The sequence below is a fragment of the Prionailurus bengalensis genome, chromosome C1 (genome assembly GCF_016509475.1).
Source record: "Prionailurus bengalensis isolate Pbe53 chromosome C1, Fcat_Pben_1.1_paternal_pri, whole genome shotgun sequence".
Taxonomy (NCBI): domain Eukaryota; kingdom Metazoa; phylum Chordata; class Mammalia; order Carnivora; family Felidae; genus Prionailurus; species Prionailurus bengalensis.
In genome coordinates, this window is record NC_057345.1 from 68,064,422 (window position 1) to 68,079,722 (window position 15,301).

Consider the following 15,301-nt stretch of genomic DNA (forward strand, 5'->3'; position numbering starts at 1 on the left):
TTTTTTTTTTTTCCTGAGCATTAGGAATTTTGGAAGAACAGTTAACAAGAAAATAATTCAGGTATGGTTTGAGTATTTCATGCTCTGTAGTGTATATATTATTAGCTTATGTAAAACTAATAAAATGCAATTAGAGTTGTGAAAAGCTGTATAACCTTAATATCTGAAAACAGTACACCTTGTGATTCTGATGTTGGGATAGTATCTAGGACTGTAGGAGGGGCTGTCTTTTTCAATGTGCTACAATTTGGGGAGGTTGAAGGAAAACAATGTGGTTATGAAACGCACGCACAAGATTTAAACTATATGCCTCATAATTTACCTTTTCTTCAAGTCATGTTGGAATAGCATTTTCTCTCTTCTCTGACTTTGCATATAAATTCCAGATTCTATATTGTGTTCAAACCACTGTTTTCTCCATGTCTACTTTTGTTTATGTCATGCCACAGGTATGACAGCATGCATCTTTTCTCTTAGTGCTATAGGCAAAATTGTAGTGGTTAAAAAAAAAAAAGTGTAAATCAAGTTCATAATAGTTTCCTTCAAGGAAAGGTAAAGGAAATAAAGTATCCTGAAGTTTCCTGTTAATATTTATATACTTTCTATATTTTTATGGAATATTATACATTATAAAAGAATTAACAGATGATCAATCCAGAATATAAACCATGATCATCATTTAGAATCTGCTTTATTTGCAAACAGAATGAGAGGATGGCCTGAAAGATGTGGTTTAAGAAACAAGTGGTTTAATATCCAAACATGTCTCTCCTGCCACAGGACCATGTAAAGCAGTCACGTGGGAGATAGTGAAAGGGAATGCCAACAGTCAGATGCCCCAATGCCATTTGTCTAGTGTCAGCTTTGCACAGTGTTGCCAAAGGGGGAAAATAGGCATCCTCCTTTATAACGTATGACTCACTTCATTCTCTCCCTCATTTTGGTCCCCAGCACCACCATAAGCACATGGCTAAGCTTGTGTGTAATATATTGCAGTGGTTTAAGGCAAGGACATTAACTCCATCTAGACTTGAATACCAGCTCTGCCTCTCTGGCTGAGTGTCATCAAGAAAATGTCAACCATGTACTTCCTCTATCCAAGTCTGAGACTTAATTTGTGGGACCCAGTAAAATATAAAAATGTGGGACCACTTGTCCAGAAAACAGGAAATCATTGCCACTAAAGGTACAAAAATTAAGGGCTTTTCCCCCCTTTATTCCATGTTCTGTCTAAACTCGTCATGGTGTTTTAATTTGCTGCTTAATATTATTCTAATTTTTAAAATATAAAAAAATTAACTTATTAGCATGAATTATAGCATTCTTCATGTTGTACAATTTGGGAGGACTTAACTCCTTCAGAATCACAGATTACACATGTTGTATTTCACAGCCTGTACATGTTTATGTATTTTGGTTTTTTTTTTTTTAAGTTTATTTATTTTGAGAGAGAGAGATAGAGGGAGACAGAGAGAGAGGGGGAGACAGAGAGAGAAAATGTTTTTAATATTTAATGTTTATTTATCTTTGAGAGAGAAGGAAAGAGAGGGAGACAGTAAGTGAGGTGGGGAAGGGCAGAGAGAAAGGGGACACAGAATCCAAAGCAGGCTACAATCTCCAAGCTGTCAGCACAGAGCCCAACAGGGGGCTCAAATTCATGAACCATGAGATCATGACCTGAGCCAAAATCAGACACTTAACCAACTGAGCCACTCAGGTGCCCGCTGTATTTTGTTCTTAACAGAACAATGGAAATACCACACAAAACTATCCCAGTTTTTCATTACACTTTTTGATATACACCAATTCCACTAATACTCTCTACCTCCATTTACTGATGAGTAAGGAAGGATGACAGGAAAAGGAACCAGGAGTTTCCCTGTCTGTCCTTTTACTTTTGTGTCCTCACATTGAAGCAAGTGATTGGCTAATACAGGGAAGTAATACGGGAGTAAAGAAATATGATAGGGCCCCCAGAAGTGTGTTTCTTTAGAACATCGCTGCCTTCTTTCTGTGTTTGAAACAAGTTCTTATTGAACAGAAAACGTGGCCATGCAGAGGACTCTAGGTGTCCTCCCAGAGTCGGAATGTGGCACAGTCGTATCTCTTACTCCATGTAACCTGGAGCATAAAGGACCCGCTAGAATTCAGTTCTCATGGGGAGTCACAAACACCATATGCCAACATGGAGGCAAGGAATGATGGTGGTCATGAACATTGTGCGTATCTCCTACTCTCATAGGCATCCGCCATTGTTTCAATGCACTTCAGTTACAAAACACAAGTTCAAAATTAAAACTGAGTATCTAGGCAGTGAGAGCAGAGCATTAAATCAAGTGCAGGGTCTTCTAAACATAGTACCCCGTCTGACGACACAGCTTGCTTCTCCGTGAAGCCAGCCCTATCTGTAGCATAGCATGGAACTACTGTTTTGCTTTTTTTGTTCTGTTACCATTCCAATACCCAGCAACAGTGGACTCAGTAAGCACACATTTTTCGCCTGAGTGAATAAATAAATTTTGTATTTAACGCATCTAAGCTTTAGTTTCTTTATTAGCAAACAGGAATTTAAAAAATAAATCAGCAGATAAAGCATCACATGAGGTATTATAAAGTGAAAATTCCAGATTACAAATTATATTCAATGTGGTATAAAATCTAAAATGTCATCTAGATGGAAGCAATATAGTGACGTTTTGAAGCCAAGTCTTTGAGTCTGAGTGCAGAGGTCACGTGACAGAGACAGCACTCAGTTGGATAATCACTTTGATAAAAGGCAAGTTCCATGAGGGCAAGACTTGGTTTTGTTCTTTATTGTACCCTCAGACCCTTCCCTTTTCCTAAATATGGTGACCTATAAATGTGTACTGAATGTAGGAGCACCTGGATGGCTCAGTCAATTAAGCGTCTGACTTCAGCTCAGGTCGTGATCTCACAGTTGGTGAGTTTGAGCCCCACACAGGGCTGTTTGCTGTCAGCACAGAGCCCACTTTGAATCCTCTATCCCCCTCTCTCTCTGCCTTTCCCCCAATTGCACTCTCTCTCCAAATAAATAAACTTTAAAAACAAACGTGAATATATAAATGAGCAAAAAAGTATGACATGATGATCAAGCAAAAGTAAAGTTATATCATTTGGATTTGATGAGGAATGATTCTAAGTGTTGAGTTATTACAAAATTAAATGATAAAAATGAGAGCTTATCAGTGCAAAGTAGCTATCCCTTCCCTGGGGAAAAATAAGTCTTCATTAGAAAGCTTCTCACTTCCTTGATTTCCCAGAAAGTCTTTTCTAAAGATCTACATCTGAGAAAGAAATGGTGCAAGAAGAATAAAAGAGGAAGGTAAAATCAACCCCTTAACACTCTGAATAATAAATGTACAATTATTTCTTTTTAACTAGTCATCAATTATTCTGAAGAGAGTAGTCCTGTTAATATTTACTTATGTCATTGCAAATAAAGTAATCGACCATCCATGACCTATTGGCCTGCTTATGTTTTTAGAGAAAAGCTTTGTCCAGATAGTGATAGATTCCTTCCCTCTGACTCATACATTACCCAGAGACTTCTGGCTTCCCAGAATTTCTGTTCAAAATTTCAAGTCTCTTGGCAATGATCCCTTATTTTTGTAAGAAAGGCTTTACTTTTAAATAAAAACAAATCGTGCAAGAAATTGATCAAAATATATTTCTAGTTCTTGGCATCAAATATTGTTCATGTCAAAACTGCCAGCTTTTGGGGCGCCTGGGTGGCGCAGTCGGTTAAGCGTCCGACTTCAGCCAGGTCACGATCTCGCGGTCCGTGAGTTCGAGCCCCGCGTCGGGCTCTGGGCTGATGGCTCAGAGCCTGGAGCCTGTTTCCGATTCTGTGTCTCCCTCTCTCTCTGCCCCTCCCCCGTTCATGCTCTGTCTCTCTCTGTCCCAAAAATAAATAAACGTTGAAAAAAAAATTTTTTTTAAAAACTGCCAGCTTTTAAGTCGTCATTTTGCATATGCGGGTCATCTGTAATAGGTTGCCTATATTGAACTTGATCATCAGGTAGTTTCTACCTTCTTTACCAAAACTCATCCTCTGTGGTACACTGAGTTGTATGTTTTCATATTAAACTTAGCAATATACGGTTGCCAAAAAATATATATAAATGGTACACATATACACTCTCAATCTCTCCACTCTGAGGTAACCAAAGTTATGAGAGCTTGATCACTGTCTTTCCAAACCTTGTTTATCACAAAGATCACAACGTTCCATCTCCTGAATGCTGCATCTTCCTCTTTTCACTTATAATACATCATGGACATTCCTGAGTTGATACATATAGATCCAACTCATTCTTTTAATAGCTGAGTAATATTTCTTCATGAACAGGCACTGTAACTTTTAACCATTCTCCTATCAATAGACACTCAAGATGCTTCCAGTTTGAGAGTCACTAGAACCGATAAGGTATCAACTATCTATTTATACATAGAATCTTCCATATTGGTGATTTTACATTTTATTAATTCCTAGAAGAGTGCTGTTTCACAACTAGGCTCACATTTACATTGTAATGGAGGCTGAGGACTTACTTTCTAAAATGGTTGTAGCACTCCACGTTCCCACCAGCTCTATTTAAGCAGCTTTCATGTTCCTCCTCTTAATAGCACTGGAAATATATCAGTACTGCTCACTTTTGCATACCTGGGGTGTTTGATTTTTATAAAATGGTATGCTATTGCTTCAGTTTGCTTTTATCTAACAAGAACGGTTAGCATATTTTTAATATGTTTAATGGCCACCATGTCTCTAGTGGTAATGACACTATAGCCCCAGACAGAAGACTAGCAGAATTTCCACCCCTCCCCTTCCTCAATAAAGAACAACTCTAAACCCTCATTTACCTCCCCCCACTCCCAGAAAGTCCTTACCATACACTAAAGGTAGGGAGTTGCTTCACCTGGATAGCCAACAGGAAAGGATTTTATAGATTCATCAAACACAGGTATGAACTGATAATGAATCTTTAACATAGCATCATTTGTAGTTATATTTGCATCTCAAAAAGAATGACCCACAGAAATGAAACGCTGCCAAAGCATTTCTCTGTGTGAAAGCATCAATGTAGTAAGTGTAGACCTTCCCCAATAAGAGAATAAGAGGTAGAGAAGAAAAGTGTTGAGACCTACATTAAAACAAATAGGAAACAAGGATTAGCCATGACGACTGCTGACTTCTCCTACTCACTGCAATAAGCCTGTATACAATAGAATGTTAAAAACAGTAGAACCTTGGACTGTGAAGAACTTGTTCTGCAAGATGAACACTTCTAATACATTTTAACTTGATAAACAAGTGATGTTTTGCAATAAAGTTGTACCTGACACTGAATTTCACATAATCACAATGGAGCCAATAGTTCTTGCAATTCGCTTTGATATACGAGTGCTTTGGATTACAAACATGTTTCCAGAACAAATGATGCTCACAAACCAAGGTTTTACTGTGCATTCAAAATGATGATCATTTCTCTGTAAGGAAATTAATACTAACTCTCTCTAGTCTTTCTTAGTTAATATAGATGATAATTGAGATTGCCATCATTTTTTTTTCCTACATTGGACCAAATGAATAAACACTAATTTAGAAAACTATAAATGGATGGAAGGTTAGATGTATGAATGGATACCTAGGATCAGGCTCTCCCTTGAAAATGGTAGGTTTGACAGGAAAGAAGAGTTTTACTCAAGGCTGAATTTTCCCTCATTTTCTATAGCCAACATGCCACCAGATTTTCTTATTTTTCTCTATTCTTTTTTTTAATTTTTTTTAATGTTTTATTTATTTTTGACACAGAGAGACAGAGCATGAGCGGGAAGGGTCAGAGAGAGAGGGAGACACAGAATCCGAAGCAGGCTCCAGGGTCTGAGCTGTCAGCACAGAGCCCGATCCGGGGCTCGAACCCACAGACCGCGAGATCATGACCTGAGCCGAAGTTGGATGCTCAACCGACTGAGCCACCCAGGCACCCCTTATTTTCTATACTCTTAATAGCTTATAAAAGCCTTTTCAAGCTCACTCTGACTTTCTGTCACGGGGACACTGCTCATAATGTCCTAATTTGATTCCCTAACTCAAATATCTCCAATTCATGGTTTCCACCTTGTTAGGTTCTTGCATTTACAAAGGATTGTCAGAAGACCATCTATATTAAGAACACTTGGGTGCTTAAAAAAAAAAAAAAAAAGGTAGGGTGCTGGGTGGCTCAGTTGGTCAAGTATCCAACTTTGATTTGGGCTCAAATCATGATCTCAAAGCTTGTGAGTTCGAGCCTCACATTGGGCTCTTTGTTGCCAGCACAGAGCCCACTTCAGATCCTCTAGCTGCCTCTCTTTCTGCCCCCTCCCCACTCATGTAGGCTCTCTCTCAAAAACATTACAAAAATGTTTTTTTAAATGTAGATTTGAGGCTACTTCACACAAGACTAAATAAATTCTGAGGAGGCAGCCAGAAAATTGCATTCTTTAGAATTTTTCCAGGTAATTTTTACACTAAATTTTGAAAGGTAAAATTCTAGAGTTTGCTAAGCCATATTAAGTGGCTTGCTGTTGCTTGAACTTACTATTCCTTGCCTTACCCACTTTAAAAAATTCAATTCTACTGTCGATATCCTTCCTGCTTTCTGCCCAAATTATCATTCTTTTTATACCCAATTCATCAGTTTATAATTTTATAATTTATATTTCTGCATGACTTTACAACATTCTGCACATAGACACATAGGCTTATTCTAGCACATGCTCAATGATACTTTATTTCTCTACCTGCAATAATATGTCAAATTGCTTGAGGAAAACTGTTGTATTTTATTTATCTCTATCCTAATACTATACCTCCACATTTAACCAACTATCATTAGTATTCTCATGGCATCTATCATGTAGAGAGCCTACATTTTTCCAAGTTTTATACCATGAATTTCACATGCATTATTTAAAAAAATTCTCAGTAGATTTCATGTCACAGGCTAGGAAAATGGGACTCAGAGGGTGAAATAATATGTTTAAGCTTGAACAAACAGAAAATAAAAGAGCCAGGATTCAAACTCAGTCCTGGGCCCAAAGCCTAATGTTCTTTCCATTGTATTTCAATAAATGTTTGGTTAAATGATTGATAGTAATATATTCTAGCTAATTCTCTAAGATTTAGCAATTAAACAATCATTAATCATTTCTATAAACCTTAAAGCTTCTATTTAAAAAATGCTTTCTTTTTCCTCAGCACATCCTCTCACTAATGTTTCCCACAGAGACTAGCAGAAGAAAAAAAAAAGTTATTTTGTATTTTAAAGAGCTATAATCCCATCCTAGCTTTAAAATGATCTACAGGTTCATCTGAAAATTGCCTCCTTCTTATAATCAGGGCAAGGGGATTAGATGGTTACAGCTTTATTTAATGAAGGAAAAAAAGCAAAAATCAAAAAACAAAAGACACACACACACCCTGAATATTTTTGATTAAAAAAAAAAGAATATCAGTAATAGATAAATTTTAATTACCATTTTGAGGATACACTTGGTATCAGCCTTTATATACAAATCTCTGCTTATCCTCACAGCACTACTGGAAGTTGAATATTACACCCATTTTAAAACAGAATGGGTTCTCAAAAGAATTTTCACCTAGTTAACAAAGCTGGAGATTGTCTCAGTCCAGTTTAGAAACCAGTTTTTTTCTTACCATGCAGTTAATATATTTCCCCCAGGGGCTCCTGGGTGGCTCAGTCGGTTGAGCATCCGACTTCGGTTCAGGTGATGATCTCGAGGTCTGTGAGTTCGAGCCCCGTGTCAGGCTCTGTGCTGACAGCTCAGAGCCTGGAGCCTGCTTTAGATTCTGTCTCCCTCTCTCTCTGCCCCTCCCTGCTCATGCTCTGTCTCTCTCTCTCTCTCTCTCTCTGTCAAAAATAAACATTTAAAAAAAAGTCAAAAAAATATTTTTCCCCCCGATATCTAAGGTTTTTCAATTCTGCTGCACTGCCTGTGAGCATTCACCCAAACCACCTGGCTCAACCAAAGGTCAAACACACTGCTCACACATTAATATCATACCCAAATGAAACAGCAAGATAATTTGATACATGCTTAACAACATGGCTCATTTTTCTGCTACATGGTTATTAGACAAATGTTGAACAGGCATGTAAATGACTATAATCACATTTATTTTACCAAGGTATTCTTAGCCCAATCTGAAGGAAAACAGGAGTAGTTGGACAGAACAAGCAGTTTGTTCAAATTTCAAAGACCCACGCACCTCCGTTCCTTCAAAGAATCAGTAGTAGCTAGAGCTACCTTTTCCATCTGGTTGGGAGTACAAAATGTTGCTTCTTTCCTTCCCAGAAGCCACTCTCCAACATTTAAGTGGAATTCTCCAACCTCCAAAAAAAGCCCCAGTCCCTAAGGTATAAATTAATTGGAACAGACTCTTTCCTTTAGACCTGGTGCTTAGAAGTAAGCAAAGACCACAAAAACTGGTACCTGGGGGTTTTGTTTACCAACCCTAATCAATTTTGAATTATTAGAATTCCAGCACGGTGGGGGGAGAGAAACAGATTTGGGGGGAGATAAATCTAGTTGATTTGGTCTCTGAAAGGAGGAGTTGTAGAACCAGGGTCAAACAACTTACCTATTGTAAGTCTCATTCTCAAAAGAGACCAATTTTCTACCTCATACATCCGGCTTTGCCTCCAAAAGTTAATTGTCCATTTGCTGCCACCTGGCTGGTTCTCACCCCACCCTCCACTTTGCTTTCTCTGAAACGCTCCTATTTTCAGCACATCTTTATTGCCAACTCCTTTACAATAGTTTCTATACTTACTGAAGATTATAGCTGAGCATCAGAGAAAATTAGAAACACGCACAGAGGAATACACTAATCAGTGTTCTATAATTAAAGATTGAGATGAAAAGACTGGACAAGATGAATTTGAACAAAAATGCTACTCTTCCTGAGAAGCTAAGATGTAGTGTGAAAAGCAGGAGTCCTGGGCACTATGTAGAACTAAAGACAAGCCACAAATTGGGATAAGATACTTGTAAAACCAAAGTATTAGAATCTAAAATATTAAAGCTCCTAAAAATCAATAATAAAACTAGGAATGGCTGAAAATATAGGAAGTCATTTCACAGAAAAAAAGGGAACTCAAACGGCAAATAAATGTACGGATAGACACTCAGCTTCATTAGTAATCAGAAAACTCCAAACTAAGAGCATAATGAGACACCACTTTACACCCACTGGATTGGCAGAGCGTCTGAAACACTAAGTGTAGAAGAGGATGAACATCAATAAAGACATTTATTCTTGGTAGAGTAGAATTTGGAAAAATCCTCGGGAAACGCAGTTGGCAGCATCTTGTAGAGCTATACTTTCTTATACTCTATGACCCAGCAATCCCCCTTCTAGGCCTAAGTCCTGTATACTAGGAGACAGGCCTCGGTGTATATTTCTTGAACCAAGAAACATGTACACACAGTGTACCAGCATTCTCCGTAACAGAGAAAAGTGAATGGAAAAAAGTGAAAAGGACACAATTATCCACTGATGGGAAAAATGGATGTTACGGCATATTCAAAGGATAGTATACCTTAGAACAGTAACAATGAATGTCCCTTAGCTGATAGTAAACCTGAGTGACTCCTAGAAACACACTGAGTTTTCTTGCCTGGGAGCTTCTTTAAAAACACAAAATGGGATCATCTTGCATGTTTTCTGACACTTGCTTGGGATGGGAACCTGACTTAGGGCTGAGCAAATTTCACTTAAAGGGAGCTGGTAATTCCTTTAACTCCACCTGCCCAAGACCTCCAGCTGTTTTTGATTATATGTTGTTCAGATGTATATGTTATATATACTAAAGGCAAGGCAATGATAAAGCACTAAATTACACTAATAGTATCTCTAGAGGAGACGTAGAAAAAGGGAAGATCACAGCAGTACCTACAATGCCTTGGTAACACCTTAATTATTGAGTGGTAGATCATAGGGATTTAGTTAGTTATTACATTTTATGTTTTATGTTCATACTTTTTATCTATTGAGTAGTACCCTTCACAAACACTTTCAAGCACGGAATAAAAGAAAGAAGAAGGTAGAAGAGGAGAGGAGGATGGAGAAAAGGAGCAAGAAGAGTGCGACAGGTAGGATTCCTGATTCCATAGCTCCAGACCTCGGTTCAAGTCCTGAGTCTGTAACATCTCTGAGACTCTCTGTGTTGAACTAGAAAATGAAAATTTCACTTCAAGGGCTGTGATGAGCTGCAAATGAGATTAATTCATGTGATACCCTTAGTTATTTCTACTGTGCACTCCTATTTTGGTCTATACCTCCCCCCCACCTCCCCAAATCCTCGTTCTCTCCTTAGAAGGAATAGAAAACTGAGGGGTGAAGGGGAAAAGAGAGGGTGGAACTAATCGCTATTTGTTTAGGCAGGACACTGCCCACAACTGTAAAATAAGTGACATCTACCTCAGTGGCCTCTCAGATCTCAACCTCTCAGACACCTGATGACTTTAGAGATTACAGAATACGACACACCCAACTCTTTCCTTCAAGGTTTAAGTCAAAACCCAGTGCTTTCAAAGACTCCGTGTGTTTTTTCAGGCCCTTGTTAAAATCACCATTAGGTATGAATGCAACTCCCTGACCAACGGAAGATTAAACCACCTTCTAAGGGAGGATTTTGTTAACTAAAATTGACCTCTAAGTGGTAAGATGTGAGCTGAAAGCATTTATGAGCACAGTTGCTCCCAAACCCCTACTCATCCTTACCTCCTCTGCCACTGGGGAGAAAAAACAAAACTAGTCAGCTTGGCAGCTGCCAAGGACCCACATCTCTGACAAGAGAGGTTTTAAAGGCTCAACAAACACAAACATTCATAAATCCAGAAACTCTGAACATCAGTGGTGAGGACTCCTGGTTAATCATCCTGCCTTAGAAAGCCAGGTGAGTTTAGCTCAGTTATTTTCAACATGGGGAGATTTTGGCCCCAGGGAACATTAGCAATTCTGGAGACTTTATAGTTTCACAAGCGAGGGGTGGTAATTACTGGCATCCAGTGGGTGGAGGGGCCATGGATGCTGGCAACCTACAACACACGGGATAGACCCAACAACAAAGGATTATACGGCTTTAAAATGTCAACAATTGCTACCGATGAAAAACCCTGGTTAGCTGTACATGAGCCCCATTGGGCTGCCTTTTGTCTGACCAGGGAGGCCCGAGCAAGCTGTGTATTGGAAAGGAATTTTATGTCATGGGGCTCATAATACCTTAATGCAGGGTTATTAAGCCAAAGTTCCATGGATTGGCTTAAGGCAGTTCATAAAACCCGTGAAATTACATGCAAATTTTGTTCATATGTGAAGCTTTTAAAACAAGGGTCTAAAGTTAAAAAACAACAACAACAAAACTTTTTGGAAGCCTGTACACAAGACTCACGTGTCTTTTAGTATTTCTCCCATAAGACTGTTAAAGGGTCTAAAATTTTTAACAAATCAATGTTTTTAAAATAGTGAGATTTTATTTTGGACAGAGATGTAAGAAGATGGTGTTTATAGTAAGATCTGGGTTTGAAATTCAGCCAAATGACCTTTGAGTCTCTGTTTCCAAATCTATAAAATAAAAATTCTATTCAATTATTTCAATTTAATTAATACTATTTAAGTCACCTGGCCACAGCAGGCACTTAGTAAACAGTAGCTTCTATTATTTTATTGTTAAAAGTAATTGAGTTTTGGGGGCCCCTGGGTGGCTCAGTCGGTTAAATGTCCGACTTCGGCTCAGGTCATGATCTTGTGTTTTGTGAGTTCGAGCTCTGCGTTGGGCTCTGTGCTGGCAGCTCAGAGCCTGGAGCCTGCTTCCAATTCTGCATCTCTCTCTCTCTCTCTGCCTCTTCCCTGTTCACGCTCTCTCAATAATAAATAAACGTTAAAAAAAAATTTTGTTAAGTAATTGAGTTCTAAAGCTTTGCCCGTAGAAGGCTGTGGATGGATGGCATGTAACATAACCACTCAGTAATATTATAGGACTTATTTATTAATCAGATGAGTCATTAGAAGGAAAAGCAGATGTGTGTAGAGATCTATAAAGTGTTTCAATACCTACCTCATCCCCACCCCCCCACCCCCCCACACACACACTGAAATGGATAGGGGGCATTCAGAGAAAGGAAAACAGAGGCACAAGATCCGTAGTAATTTACCAAATAGGCAGACTCAAATCCAGATGCTCAGATTCTAGAGCCCAAGTCCTTCTCCCTATGCCCTCTAGAAAGAGCAGACCCTTTGGTATTCAGACACATAGCAGACATGTTTTGATGGAACAATAACCCAGAGGATGAAGTGCTTTTTTAGGAAGGATCCCAGGCAAGCATGGGAGCTGGAAGTTTACATAGAGAGCCTTATAGAAAGGAAAAGTCCCACAGAGAGGAGACATTTGTTGAAAATGGGGAGAGTAAAAGGTCTACTTCAACCAGTTCCAACTTCTTTAAAGCCAAGCCTAGCTGTTCAACCTTGAAAGCCACCCCTGTTCACTTTCCACTCTCTTCTAGCCCTGAAGCTCTTCTCCTAATTGCCACTGTAGTCTCTTTTGATTTTCCTCTTTCCTGCTTACTCAGAGCTCCCAATGTAAAAGTTAAAGACTAAGCAGGGACACAGTGCGTATTGACACGTGGGGAAAAGAAGAAAGTCCGAGACGAATAAGACCAGATGTCTCCTGATTTGATGTGTCGATTGCCCAACCCACTAAGGAAAATAAAGTTTATTGCATTCATCTAGAAAATCACTTAGAAAAATGATCTAGAAAGTTGAGAATGCCGTTCCTGGGGTTTCCATTCACATAGCCAATAATTTTTTTTTTTATTCAACTAATATTTATTGAGTGCCTCCAACATGGTCCAGGGACTGTGGTAATGACTAATCCACACTGAAAAAGATTTTTGACCCATTTCAGCAGGTTCAAAGTACTGCCAAGCGGAGAAGACACATGGTCAATAGATAACCCCAGCTTCATTATTATAGCCACAATAATTAATTAGTTACAGTTGTAAGAGAATCTATGTATTAAAAGCACAAGGATCTATGAAAGCATATGAAAGGGACACAATCAACTCTTGCTTATCTGTTTTGATAGGCTTTTCCAAGCGATTTAGCAAAAGAAGGAGTGGAAGAACGTTCCTGGCAGAAAGAAATAGATCTTCAAAGACAAAGTGGGGGGTGGGGGAAGAGGGATAAAGAAAGATAACTTGTTACTAAGTTACACTATGTGGAAACATTTATGCTACCCCAGATGTTTGAAAGACTTCAAAGAGTTTTTTAGCTTTTCCCTCTGATAAAATGCAAAATAAAAAATGGGTCCTTCAACTCTCCATTATCAATAATTTTGTGATTATGTGAACCAACGTCAGGGTTAAAAGGAAAACCACAAAAAAAAAAAAGTTCAAGGAGGAAATAAAAGCCTTCAAGGGTGAATTGAACATATGAGCCTATTTAAAAAATATGTTTCTGTTTCTACTAATAGGTCATTTTCACCTGTTCCTGCGGGCCCAACTGGCCTTGGTTGTCTGCTGCAGCTCTTGAACAATGGAATGAAAGATCACTGTAGTTTGATCCCTAGGATGCAGAGGTGACCAAAGGGTCAAAGGAACAGAAGCTGGGCCATTACAGAAACGGGTAATCCTCAAACAGGAAAATCCACTCCCAGATCATCTGGAGGCAAATGGAGACCAGCTAGGCTCAGGGAATCACCAGCTGGGTTTCTATTTGAAGTGTGTAATCATCGAATACACTCAAAGCCAGACCCCACATGGAAACCTTGTGGCTAGCCATATGTTGGGGACACCTTTGGTGTTTACTAATGCCCCAGGACTGTGAAGCAGAAGATCCACGAGAGAAAACACACGGACTCTGAACCGAGAATGCGAGAAGATTGGAAGAGAGCCCCTTTTGTTTGTGGGTAAGTGATCAAGGCTGGAAGCTTTTCAACAGTGAGCTACCGTGCTGAACACAGAAAACTAAACCCTTTCAAGTAAGCCTGTTCAGGTTACACAGTGTATCTTGAGGAATCAGCCTACTCTTAAGAAATTGTATGGCATTGTTTCATATTTTACTTTTCCTAGCCAGCTTAGTTAAAAAATAATAAAATCACAAAAAAAAACACTTTATGTTATCATGACAAAAAAATGACACAATCACTCTGGATTTGAGAGGATTGATTACAAGCATTTCTGAAAACAGAGCTGTTTTCCTTTTTCTCCCCAAAAAGGCTTTGAGGGAAACAGAAGACTAAATATGTTTCCTGGACACAAGGAAAATCTGATGAAAGCCATTTTTCATTTTATTTCCATGCTGTGAATGAATATTCAGGCTATTCATACTACCACAGCAATCTGGTTCTCAAGTTAAACCACCAACCGCCAGTCCATAGGGGTGAAAAAAACTATTTTTATGCGCTGTGACATTTTTAACTTGTAAAACATTTCAAATGTAGGTGGTAGTTCTCACAGTCTAGTATATTTTTGGAATTTCATAATCCTCCTAGCCAGAGTTCAGGGGCTGCTTTTTTTCAACATTTTGGCATGTCGTGGCCTTTTCTTCATAATAGTGCCATGTTTAAAAAATAAATCTTTTTTCTCACTGCTCTTCCAGTCCTCCTGTTGAAAGGCACTGGGATGGGAAACTGCACACACACACATTCACACTTGAACCCACCTTTCTCCCTTTACCTCTTCTCCCCTCTTTTTCCCCTCTCTTCCGTCCTTTTCTTTTTCCCTTACTTTCTTTCGTGTTTTTCTCCCTCACATAGATTTCTAAGAATAAACTCGGTTTTCAAAACTCCAGAGTTCTATTTCAAAATAAAATTCTTGATCCCTTCATTTTAGTTATGCTGGTCAATGGTTAATTAAATCAGCTTCATTTATATTTGATTGTGAATTACTTGTATTAATCATGTGAGCGAGGAGTTAAACTTTAGAAATGTGTAATTAGCAAAGTGATGCTAAAATAACTGGCTGAAATGGAAGAATCTATTTTTTTCTTTTATAGAACCCAATGAATGATACGTGGTTTATTTTCTCTAAATTGAAGCACACTCTGAAGGAATGGATCACACACACTATGTAATAAAAGGACAACCAGAGGTAAGATCATAGAATTCTAACTACTCGCAGGCTATGGGGTCCAGACAGGTCTAATACAGCAATCAAGAAATGAATACTCCATATCTACTGGGTTGCAGCCACCTCCCAAAGTAACTTCTATTGT